The 11,824-nt window shown below is 43.6% G+C and overlaps 1 long non-coding RNA gene across 1 annotated transcript; it reads right to left on the bottom strand.

Annotated features, from left to right (window-relative positions):
* Positions 1-699: 699 nt before the first annotated feature.
* Positions 700-11,817, bottom strand: LOC121831325 (uncharacterized). Its single transcript, XR_013049856.1, has 2 exons — positions 11,780-11,817; positions 700-1,210 (listed from the first exon to the last, which is right to left on the bottom strand). It is a non-coding gene; the product is annotated as an uncharacterized LOC121831325 (long non-coding RNA).
* Between the last annotated feature and the right edge of the window lie 7 nt (positions 11,818-11,824).

The following is an 11,824-nucleotide window of genomic DNA, read 5'->3' as shown; positions in this document are numbered from 1 at the left end:
GAAGAGGCAGAGAAGGAGGGGGATATAGGAAGAAGAGGAGAAAAAGGAGAAGGGGAAGGGGAACAGAAAGAGGAGAGGAAAAAGGAGGGAGAACAAGAAAAGGAGGGTCGGAAAGAGGGAGGAGGAACAAGAGCGAAGAAGAGGAAGGAGAAAAGGGAACAGGAAGGAAACAGGAAGAGGACTCCATGCTGCTGCTCAGTGGTCCTCCATCTCCCATGCAAGCTGTGCAAGAGCTGTTAGAATCCACCGTCTGTTTTCCAGACTGGGGCTAGGCCATAACTTCCATACTAGGGGTCCAGAGCACATCAAGGTACAAGGAAAGAAATAAGCAAGGTCGACTGAGCCCACCAAAAGAGCTGTCCTCAACCCATCTGTGCACATGTAGAAGCTCACAGGACAACTCTAGATGTCATTTCCCTAGCCTCCAGAAGAGGGCAGTCAGTTCAATTGGTGCAGAAAAAACAGAACCCACAGATGCCTCAGCAGAAGGGAGAAGGCAGAAGCTTACTCCACAGCCATCCCTCATGAAGAAGCTTGTTCCACAGCCATCCCTCATGCATCCCTCATGAAGGTAAATCGTTCTCGCCACCCCTAGGGCCTCACTGCACAGCATCTGGTGTTCATAATGGTAACTCTGAGTCACCAAGACAAGACTGCTCACACTCAGCTGCCCCTGGAAATAAGAACATAAAGATCTGCAACATTTTAAAAAGATTTTAATGTTTAAAGGGTCAGTCTTGGACATCCAGAAACTCAGACTCGTTCATATCCACTGGGTGTCAGCAGTTTCAGAGAAGCCTTGACAAAGCCTTCAAAGCATAACACATTACTCCCATTTACAGAAGGAGAAATAGAGGCAGAGTGACGCTGAGTTGTTAGAGGACGGGAGAGGGTCAGTTCTTGTTCTTTCTGATTCCTGACAGTTTGTCCAGCACAAGCAGACCCAGAGTTCTAGAGATGAGACCTTACAGGAGATGCTTAAAATTGTCACAGCCATCAGTAGTGAAGTTGTCACACCCACCAGTAGTGAAGTTGTCACACCCATCAGTAGTGAAGTTGTCACACCCATCAGTAGTGAACTTCTCACACCTGTCAGTAGTGAAGTTGTCATCCACTGGAGCATGTTCTTCCTTTACATTCGAACAAATCCTCTGTCAGGCTCCCAGTCCTGGCTTGCCCTCTCCTCTGAGACCAGAGGGAATAGGGGAGTCTGTAAATAATGTTTAAAGAAAGATGGTCGGCTCCTGAGAATAAAACACCATAGGACATAGACTACTCAAGTATAACAAAAGTTCTTTGGGAAAGAAAAGTGGCATTTATGTTTTCCCACATGTTCTCTCTCATTGAGAAAGCACAACATCCTGAACCTCAATACAGCTACAATGTGTGCATATTAATACACATTAGAATTTATCCAGGTTGTGTCAGGTGCCTTCCTAGCCTTATCTGCTTTTTTTTTTTTTTTAAATAAGTCAAGTGAAAAAAAAATGATATCCCCTCCCCCAAAAATCAGAGGTTCAGAAAGTTGAGCAAGTTGCCCAAAGTCACAAAAAACTGAGTAGCAGACCTGGAATTTGACTGGGGACAGCTAACTGTGATTCTAATCTCCCACTGCATTATGCTACCTCGGACAGTGATTTTCCAGGTCCAAGGAGGCTAAGCCTATCACATCTATAGAAGATCATTTTAGTTTGGAGCCAGGATTCAAAGAGAGTGGGTTGTATCTTATCATGGTATACTAGGGCAATAAAGCTCCATGGCTGATGTCTCCTTAGGCTTAAGGGATGTGGACACAAAACTGGATCTTGGCTTGCTTGAAGGCAAGAGGGCTCTATTGTCTCTAGAGACTCTCATGGACTTGGGGACCCCAGAAACCAGACTCTACAATCTCTTTGCAACATCCCCAGAGACTGATCCTGAAAAACTCTCAATGGCCAGGAATTCATCTCAGTAATGATGAATTCCATCAGTGTAGAGCAGTGGTTCTCAACCTGTGGGTCACGACCCTTGGAGGATCAAATGATCTTTTCACGGGGGTCACCTAAGACCATTGGAAAACACAGATATTTACAGTACAATTCATAGCAGTAGCAAAATTATAGTTACAAAGTAGTAATGAGAATAACTTTATGGCTGGGGATCACCATAAGATGAGGAACTATATTAAAGTGTCACAGAAGGTTGAGAACCACTTATGTAGAGAGTTCTTGTTCCATAGAACAAAACAGGGGTTAAAAAATATTTCTCTTTCCAGCTGCAACCCAATAGCAGATCACTGAGTCCTTCCTCCATGGCATTCTCTGTCCAATCAGGTGGTAGAGTCATGGAAGACAAGCATTGTGCATCAGGATGTGTCCCTGGAGTCTGTTTGAGGGTTCCATCCTCCTCGATGAACTCAGGCAGGTCTCAACCCTGTAGATTGTGATGCAGTTTGATGTGACTGGGATAACCTGGCTGGCCCTTTCTTCAAGAGGAGCTGAGGAACAGGATAGCATGCTTTCTGGTCAGGCTTGACCCTTTGTTGCTCAGATCTACCAGTGTTCCATGGTGTCAGACAGTTCCTCTTTCAGTCTGCAGTATAAAGGCCCAGGGTTCCTATGAATCCTCCCCTTCAAGACCCTAAAGATCTGCAAAATACTTAGCAACTCACATCAAAAGGAGTGGAACTCAGAATGTCTTGGAGCACTCCTAATATTGCTGTTGATGTCTAGAAACACTATCACGGGGTAGTACTATTGCCGGAACGACCTCTGAGGAGCAGAACCTGGGTTCTAATTACAGCCCCATCATTAAAGTTGAGAAGGGAGAGGGTAATGGTTCTGGTGGTGAGAATCACATGAGCAACTGCCATATCTTCTATGCATGAGAGAAGCAGGCAAGTTGATTCAATTTTGTTTGTTTCCTCCGGAGTGTAGTTTGTTTTATTTTGTTTGTTTTTGAGAATTTCATACATGATAACAATGTGTCTTGAAACAAACCCACCCTACTCACCCCTCTCCAATTTTTGCCACACCATTTTTCCCTCCTAATTTCATGTACTTTTCTTTTCAACTCACTGAGACCATTAAGTGCTGTTAGCAGGTGCAGGCGTGAGTATGGGACCAGACACTGGAATATGGACAAGTTACCAAGGGTCTTATCCCTGAACAAAACTGACTTACCTTCTCCCCATAGCCACCAACTTCCACGGCTCCTCAGTTGTGGGTGGAACTCTGTGGACCCCTCTCCTATTCCCCCTGGAATTCTGGTTGGCTCAATCTTATGCAGCTCTTGTTCCAGCAGCCACAGCTGCTGTGGGCTCTATGGGCAGTGGCTGTCAGTCTGGAAAGTCCTCCACAACCTCTGTCTCTTCCGATCTTTCTGCAAGGTCAACGTTACCATTTGCTCCCATTTAACAGATGAGTAAACCAAGGCTTAGAGAAGCTAAGTAACTTATTAAAGCTGTTTAATCTGTAAATGATGGGATTAAAATCCCATTGCTGCAGAAATCTAAGCCCTACTGACCACGGGGTGGTATTTCATGTCACTAACTTGTTATGTGAATCAGAGCAGGACACTTCTCTTCCCTGGGTCACAAATCTCCACCACTTTCACTGTTCCAGTAGGCAGGAGAAAGCCAGCAGAGATTCCCCAGGAATCCAGCCTCTCCCCGCCTGGGCACACTGCCCACCACTTCCTTGCATATGAATTCACTCCTGGCTGCCGGGGCAGCTCTCAGGCTCATCTGAACATGCAAATCAGAATTAATTATTCAAGACCAGGCTTACTTTGCATACCAATTCCATTTTCTTCTGGGTGGGAAGGTTCTCACCCCTTTTAACAGTTTAGAATAATGTGTATCAGACTCAAAAATGAAAACAAAAGTTAAAAAAAAAAAAAACCTGGAGATAAAGGGAGAAGCTAATTTCTTTGGCTGCTTGCATCCCCACCCCCCACCCCCCTGCAGGGGCTGCACTGTAACTAACTGAGAATCAGAAAGACAGAGGTCCCTGCAGGCTGGGGTGACAGACCAGACAGTTCTGGAATTTTTTAGATCATGGGCATCTGAGGATTTAGCAAAAGTTTTGGAGTCCCTCCTCCAGAAAAACTGTAAACACAAAATGTGGTGTGGAATTACAGTGTGTTTTCTGAGGCACTGATGTTCAGGCATAAATAAAGCCCTGGTTACATCTGGAATGCATGGGACCAGAGTTAGCTGAAGAAGGAACACCTGCATCCTGGGTATGCCAGGGGGATGTGCCAGCAAAAGGCAAGGTACCTGAGGAGTAGCCCCAAACTTGTCAGTTGCAGTTCATCTGAACTGTTTCAAAAATCCTATGACCTTGGCTGAGAGCAAAGTGGGCAAGACCATGTCTCAGAGCCCTTAACTGGCTCACCTTAGACCATGTGCCTAACGGCAGTCTTAAAGATATCTTCAGGTACTTTCCTTTGAAAGACATAAAAATGGTATTTCTAAATTGCTCTCTTTTGTATTAACACAATGCTAAAAATAACCACAAACAAATGAATCTGAGAGGGAAAACAAACTTTTGTGTAAGTAATCTTATTTTCCTAAGAATTATTTTATATTTAACTACATGTGGGTAGGTGCAAGCATGTGTGTGTGTGTGTGTGTGTGTGTGTGTGTGTGTGTGTGTGTGTGTGAATGTGTGCGTGCTTGCATGCGTGCGTGCATGCGTGTGTGTGTGTGTGTGTGTGTGTGTGTGTGTGTGTGTGTTGGGTTATGTGTGTATGAGTGTGGGTGTCCACAGAGGCCAGAAATGGGCATGGGTGCCTTGGAGCTTCAGTTACAGGTGTTTGTGAGTCACCAGTGTAGATGCTGGAAACAAAACTCAGGTCTTCTGGAAGAGCAACAAGTACGCTTTACTGCTGAGACCTGTCTCCAACTCCCCACCCCCACTCCCAGTTATCTCTGAGTGGCACTAACAATAGATCTTATTTTTCTCTAATTTTCCTCGATGAAAACTTGTGTATTCTGGTGGAAAAAGAAATCACATAAAGTTGATTTTGAAAGTATAAAATGAAAGACCAATGAGCAACACATGACAGTTCTCTGAGAACAGAGATAACTATGTTCCATTATGTCAGTGTTTAAAAAGTGAACATGTAGGACAATCTATGGTGAGCTGAATAAAAGCAATGACAATAAAATTGACCAGAGGAGAAGCATAAGGGTGAACTGTGCCCTCACAAAGGCAGAGTACAAAACCAGAGTGTCTATGCTGACATTACTCTCCAGAACAAGTCCCACCCTGGCCCCTGACTCGCTCAGCAGACCTGGCAGTGATTCCCATCAGTGTTCTACGACATGGCTTTAATCTTCCCAACAAATCTCTTGACTAAGCTGGTTTGAGTGGGCTTGATCTTCTGTAACCAATAGCACTTAAAACACCGTGAAGTGGGACAGAACCAGTGTGTCAACCCTATGACCGAGTCCTGGGACATCTGAGTGAGTGTGAGTGACATCTGAGAAATTATGAGTAACATCTGCACGGGTGTGTTTGTGTAACTGGCTGAGTGTGTGTAACATCCAAGCGTTTGTGACATCTTGAAAGGGTGTGTGCGAGAGATCAAAGTCCGTGTGTGCAGCAATGGAATATGTATGCACAGCTAGCTGGAGTCAATAAATGTTGAAGTCTGTGACCTGTCAGTTGTAGTTTTTATCAATTTCCCCTCCACAATCTGGTCTAATACTCAGCCCAAGGGTCTCCTCTTTGGAAATCTCATCTGGGGCCAGAGCAGTTTTCTTAAGAAGCTTCTCTGCCTGGGTTCACAGACTACAGAGAAAATCAGTCAAAATCTTCTATGTCCTATTCTTCATCCTTCACGTCAGCTGACTGTCTGCAACCCTTCCAGGAGACTGGAGCCATGATCTTAGCATTGGGCCAGGATCTTAGCTGATGTTCAGAACAATCCCTGGTAAATCCATGATAGAGATAAGTATTCCTGTGTCATTGATAAGTAGCACCACTGTTTGTCAAAAAAAAAAAAAGGAACCTGTCCACACCACATGCTTAGAAGCAGATAGGATTTAAATTCATTTTCCTGACTCCAGAGTAATGAGCCCCTCTCAGTTTGTCACAGACTTTGCAAACAGCCTCTCAGATGGAGTAGTCAGGTTTTGCCAGCTACACTCTGGTCACAGTTCACTGCCAGGTTTCCATCAAGAGCTCATAGCCACTGAGCCTGCTACAGATTCAACTGGCTGCTGGCTTTCAGCCCAATAGAGCAGGGGCTGATAGAGGAAAAAAGGATACAGCGTCTGAAAAGGGTCCTGTTATGCCTGAGAAGTTTGCAGAAGTTGGTTCACTCCTCTGGTTTCTTGGGCTTGGTTTTATTTAGAAATCCCTGTGTGACAAAGCCCTACAGAAAGAACTTCACTGGCCCCGTCTTCGCAGCTGATGTCCAAGAGACCTATGGCTGGGTAAGCACTTCTTACAGTTGTGTTTCTGAAGCTCTACTAGGCAAGCAGGGGCACTCTAGCACTAGCTAGGTGTTGTGTAGCAATTTACTTCAAGATAAACCTGAACCTTGGAGAGAAGTTCTGTAGCACGAATCTTAAAGAGTCTTGTTAATAAAATCAAACCTGAAGCCAAGTATTGGGGTGAATGCTGGAGGGTCAGAGAGACAGAACAAGCCACAGCTAACCTCACCTGGCCAACTTCTCAACTGATCTTGTTTCCTCAAACTGGAAGCTTCTGTGTCCTCATCCCAATGACTCTTAGCTGAACTGTGCTGCTCAAAACCTAAAAGCTTAACCAGCCAGATGCTTCTAGTTCTTGGTCTTCATGCCTTATATACCTTTCTGCTATCTGCCATCACTCCCTGGGATTAAAGGCTCGCTTCTTGGGATTAAAGGCGTGAATCACCATGCTTGGCTGTATCCTTGAACAGATGGATTTCTTTTTTTTTTTTTTTTTTTTTTTTTTTTGGTTTTTCGAGACAGGGTTTCTCTGCGTAGCTTTGCGCCTTTCCTGGAGCTCACTTGGTAGCCCAGGCTGGCCTCGAACTCACAGAGATCAACCTGGCTCTGCCTCCCGAGTGCTGGGATTAAAGGCGTGCGCCACCACCGCCCGGCTGAACAGATGGATTTCTGCCTCTGGAATGTTAGGATTAAAGGCGTGTGCTACCACTGCCTATCCTAAGTATTTAGTGGCTTTTCTGTTCTCTGACCCCAGATAAGTTTATTAGGGTACACAATATTTTGAAGAACACAATACCACCACAAAGTTCCTTAAAGCACATGGTGTTCTAATGGGGAGGTAGTGGTGATGCATTCCTTCCTGCAGAGGACCAAACAGCTCAAAGTCTTCAGGAAGTCCCTGAAACTGACCAGTTGTACTATGCAGTAAGGATTGCTTAGAGGCACTCTCAGACAAAACAAGATGCCTAGAGGAGCCTTGGACTACCTGAACTACCTGAAAAAAAAAAACAAAAAAACAAAAAAAACACTCCAACCTGCCAAGCTATCTGTATGCTGTGCAGTGAGCTCCAGGGTTTCAGCGTTTGTAAACAGTGACCCATGTTGGCATGGGCTTTGGTGATATAGCTATCTTTGAGTCATTTCTCCTGTGAGTAACCCCTCAGCTGTATTCCTTAGTGAGACCCAATAAAATTCATTGATTCATCAATTTTGTTGTCTTTAATTGGGTCTGCCCTGTTTGGGGGAAGTAGACACTTGTTCACATTTCCCCAGGAATAGTGTCACAAAACACCAGGTAACATCAGTTAAGACACCTGATGTGCTTAAAAGTCTAGGAGTGTATTATGTCATCATTTACAGAAGCATTCAAGTGGCATTAGATGGTCACATTGGCAGCTGACCTTGTTTAGTGTAACTAACTTTCCAGTTTGCCCACCAAGAGCTAACCAGCCATAAGACTACTCAAATCAGCCAATAATAAAAGTGTACAGTAACTTTTAGGCCATTTCCCAACTCTGTCAACCTTTCTTAGGTGTAAATTCCTATAACTGAGCTTGAAATCAGATTTGGTTCCCTTTTTAGGCAACCTTTACTATTTTCACCCAGAATATTAGTTAATTTTCCTGTCACCATGATGAAACACCTAAAATATGACACTTAAGAGGTTTATTTGGCCTCATGGTTTGAGATGGCACTGTCCATCGTGGCAGAAAAGGCATGGTGGAGTTCATCGTGGTAGTTCATAGCTATGGTAGAGGCTGCTTGTATACATCTTGGTGAGTCAGGAACAGAAAGCTTTAAGCCAGAAAAGGGGCCAAGATCAAAGTCCCACTCTTCAAGTGGTCCAATCCCTCTAGCTATTACCCAACTTCTAGAGGTTCCATGATTTCCCAAAACAGTATTACCTCTAGGGAAACTTCATATTCAAATCCTAACAACAGGAATCAAACAATATGAATCCTTGACATGTCACTGTGAGTAAATTCATCAGAATCTTTCCTGGGAGCAGGACTTCATGGGAATGAGGGAGGGGCATATATAGAACCTGGCTCAGGTAAGACCCAGGTAGAAAATGCAGAAATACAAAGGTGGAGAAATTAATGTTCTGGAGATAATCTGTACCACACTTCTTTTTTCTCAAGGCTGATCCCTACACATTCAGTGCAGCGATCCTTTCAGCCAAGCCCTAAAACCATATCTGTTGGGGAAAAATGTAAAGACCTTCATAGTTATTAACTCTTATAACATTTTTTTCCTGCTCTTGGACTCACTTTTTTATGCTAATAAAGCAATTCATGGGCTTAGAATATGACTAAAATGGCCAAGATGAATAGATGCCATGGTCAGATAGTAAGGAAAATTACCGAAGAAGAAGAAGGAGAAGGAGAAGGAGGAGGAGGAGGAGGAGGAGGAGGAGGAGGAGGAGGAGGAGGAGGAGGAGGAGGAGGAGAAGGAGAAGGAGAAGGAGAAGGAGAAGGAGAAGGAGAAGGAGAAGGAGAAGGAGAAGGAGAAGGAGAAGGAGAAGGAGAAGGAGAAGGAGAAGGAGAAGGAGAAGAAGAAGAAGAAGAAGAAGAAGAAGAAGAAGAAGAAGAAGAAGAAGAAGAAGAAGAAGAAGAAGAAGAAGAAATAAATAAATCCCAGAAGATCATTACTTTGAGTCATTGATACTAGTTTAAGAAACATTTTTCTGCCCATATTATCCATAACTATTTTCAGTGGCTTTTTCTCACTTAGCTAAGAAACCATCAAATGAAAAATGGTAGATTTCTATTAAAAATAGAAGACAGAATCCAAGCACCACTGTTAATGAAGTGGTTTTAAAATATATATATTCAATCAAGAGTAATTGAGGCTGGGCTTTATAAGTCATGGAAAATTATAAACTACAGCCACTCTAGGGCACGACTGACTATTAACATTGTTTTCACATCATTGCCTACAGAAAGCAGCTGGGCACTATGCCACCAGGGAGGTGCAACAGAATGGCCTCATTCCCTAAACAGACTTACAAAGAAGGGGACAATCAGGTGGGCTGATGAACCAAACGTCACTGGATAAAGTTTTGACAAAGAACAAAGTAGAACTGTCTCAAGAGCAAGCTATGAAATGGCTTATACATCAGAGAAACACTTATTGGATATATTTATTAAACATCTATTTTGCATATTTGCATCAATCATCCCAGTTAATTTAATTCTAAAAAACTACTATATGTAGCCCATTTTATTCCATGTCCATGTAAAGGTAGAAAGTGGAGTTTACAAAAGACAGTGTCACAATGAATCCAGGCCAGAGCTACCATTTAGTTTTCTGCTCCTGGGGTGCTTTCATGGGCCCATTGGGTGCTAAGTTTGCTGTATAATACCCAGCCATAGCTCACTAAGGCCCAATCAATCCCAGTTAACCAAAATCTCTGGTGCCTACCATTTTCTTTAATGTATTTTCCTATTTCACTCAGACTGGAAGATAAAGCTTTCTATTTCAAACCAGGTCATTGACAAGAGTGAGGATGTGTCCAGATAGCTCATGTTGGCTGATGGAGATGACATGGTGAATTTGAATATTTCTAAGATGATGTTACTTGGAGAAATGATCTGTTTTAGAGCATCTCTACTGCCCAGGAATGTCAGTGGTTTTCGAAGGAAGATGGGAACCTACAGATCACGACCCTGAGTGTCTAAGTTGTCTATCCATCCTTTTCCATTCTTTTTTTATTTTCTTTCCCTGCCTTTCTTCTCCCTGTGTTAGATCAGAACCTAGAAAGAGGCAGAGACCTGGCTTGGCTATAGGCTGATACTAGAGTAAATCTTCTGTTCATCCTAGTAAATTCTTCTTATGAGACTGCTTCGTTGTCGTATTCCTCCGTGTGTGTGTGTGTGTGTGTGTGTGTGTGTGTGTGTGTGTGTGTGTGTACCAATGGATGTTAGTGTGAAGAACAGAGGTAAGTTTCAGGTATTGGTCCTCACAAGAGCTGATCACCTTGTTTTTTTTGAGACACGTTCCCTCACTGGTTCACAAAGCAGGCTAAACTAGCCGACCACTGAGCCCCAGTAACCTGCCTCTTTCCATGCTGGGATACAATGTCACCATGTCTGGCTTTGTTTTAACATGTGTTCTAAGTATCAAAGTCAGGTCTTCATATTTGCATGGCAAGTCTTTTACAGACTGAGCCTATCTCCATGGGTCCCCCAAATTCTTTTAAAGAAGTAGAGAAAAAAGTTAAAATTCTATTTTAGGTAAACTGTATGACTTATACTGTTTTGCCATAGCTGAAAGCAGCACCATATAAGAGAAGGAAATCTGAACCAAGTGACAAAGGAGCCAGCTTCAAATTTACCATTGATTACCGGTGTGACCTCAGGGTGCTCATTAACCTCACTAAGTCAATTTCTTCAACTTCAGGGGGAACTAATGATTTTCATTTACTTCACAAGATGCAAAGATTAAGTCACATAGTATGAAAGCCTTTGGAAGGTTTCAAATGCTACAGAAGCCACAGGCTTGTGACTTGTCCCAAAGAACCCCATGTTGGATACATGCAATTCCCAAATATCTGTACTGGAGGTAGAGCAGCATGCAAGAGCAACAGCCTTCAGATCAAATCACTGCTGTTCCCACGGTGACCTGTTCCTTACTACATGGACACCCTGGAACAAATTAATTAGCTTCCTGATGTCTCAGGCTTTTGTTGGTGCTGCTGCCCCTGTTTGCTTGTTTATAAAGTGAAATAGCAGCACTTTGTAGGTATGTGTAGAGAAGACCTCACTTGTAGAAAGGGCCACAGTGATGATTTTCTAGTGAATGTCTCACCACAAGATTTCTGGACAACAGCAACAAGTGGCCCGTGTTTAGAGTTTGCTGTTTTCCATGGTGTACCCTCATGGCCTCAAAAAACTTACATTTCCAATATGGTGCCACTGAACAACCCATGGGAAAGGGAGGCACACTATATGCTTGTAAGTCAGCCTGCACCAGAAATCTATGTGAAGGTACAGACCAGATTTCTAGCAACTTACTGGAAGTATCAACAAGTGTTCTGCCACCTTATGCTTGTGTGGGCCCTGTCTTCGAACACTCAGATGCTGAAGCGCACGCTGAAGCAAGCTTGAGAAAACAAACCTACAAGATATCCTGCTAGACTAAAGGAAAGAAAGGTGGTTGCTGGGGGAGGGAAAGAAGGCACAACCGGTGCTTCTGTGAGGACCAAGGTGGACACGAGAGGAATCTCATGAAGGGGGAGAAACCATCCCCCTAACACACACACACACACACACACACACACACACACACACACACACACACACACACACACACACAAAACATCCACACGGTGAGGGTCCTGAAATTTATACTCACTCTCACTGTCATGTAAACACTCCTCATTCCATCATCACCTAGGTA

The sequence above is a fragment of the Peromyscus maniculatus genome, chromosome 1 (genome assembly GCF_049852395.1).
Source record: "Peromyscus maniculatus bairdii isolate BWxNUB_F1_BW_parent chromosome 1, HU_Pman_BW_mat_3.1, whole genome shotgun sequence".
NCBI classification, from domain to species: domain Eukaryota; kingdom Metazoa; phylum Chordata; class Mammalia; order Rodentia; family Cricetidae; genus Peromyscus; species Peromyscus maniculatus.
The sequence above is the reverse complement of the archived record's forward strand: the minus strand, read 5'-3'. Positions and strand labels throughout refer to the sequence as shown.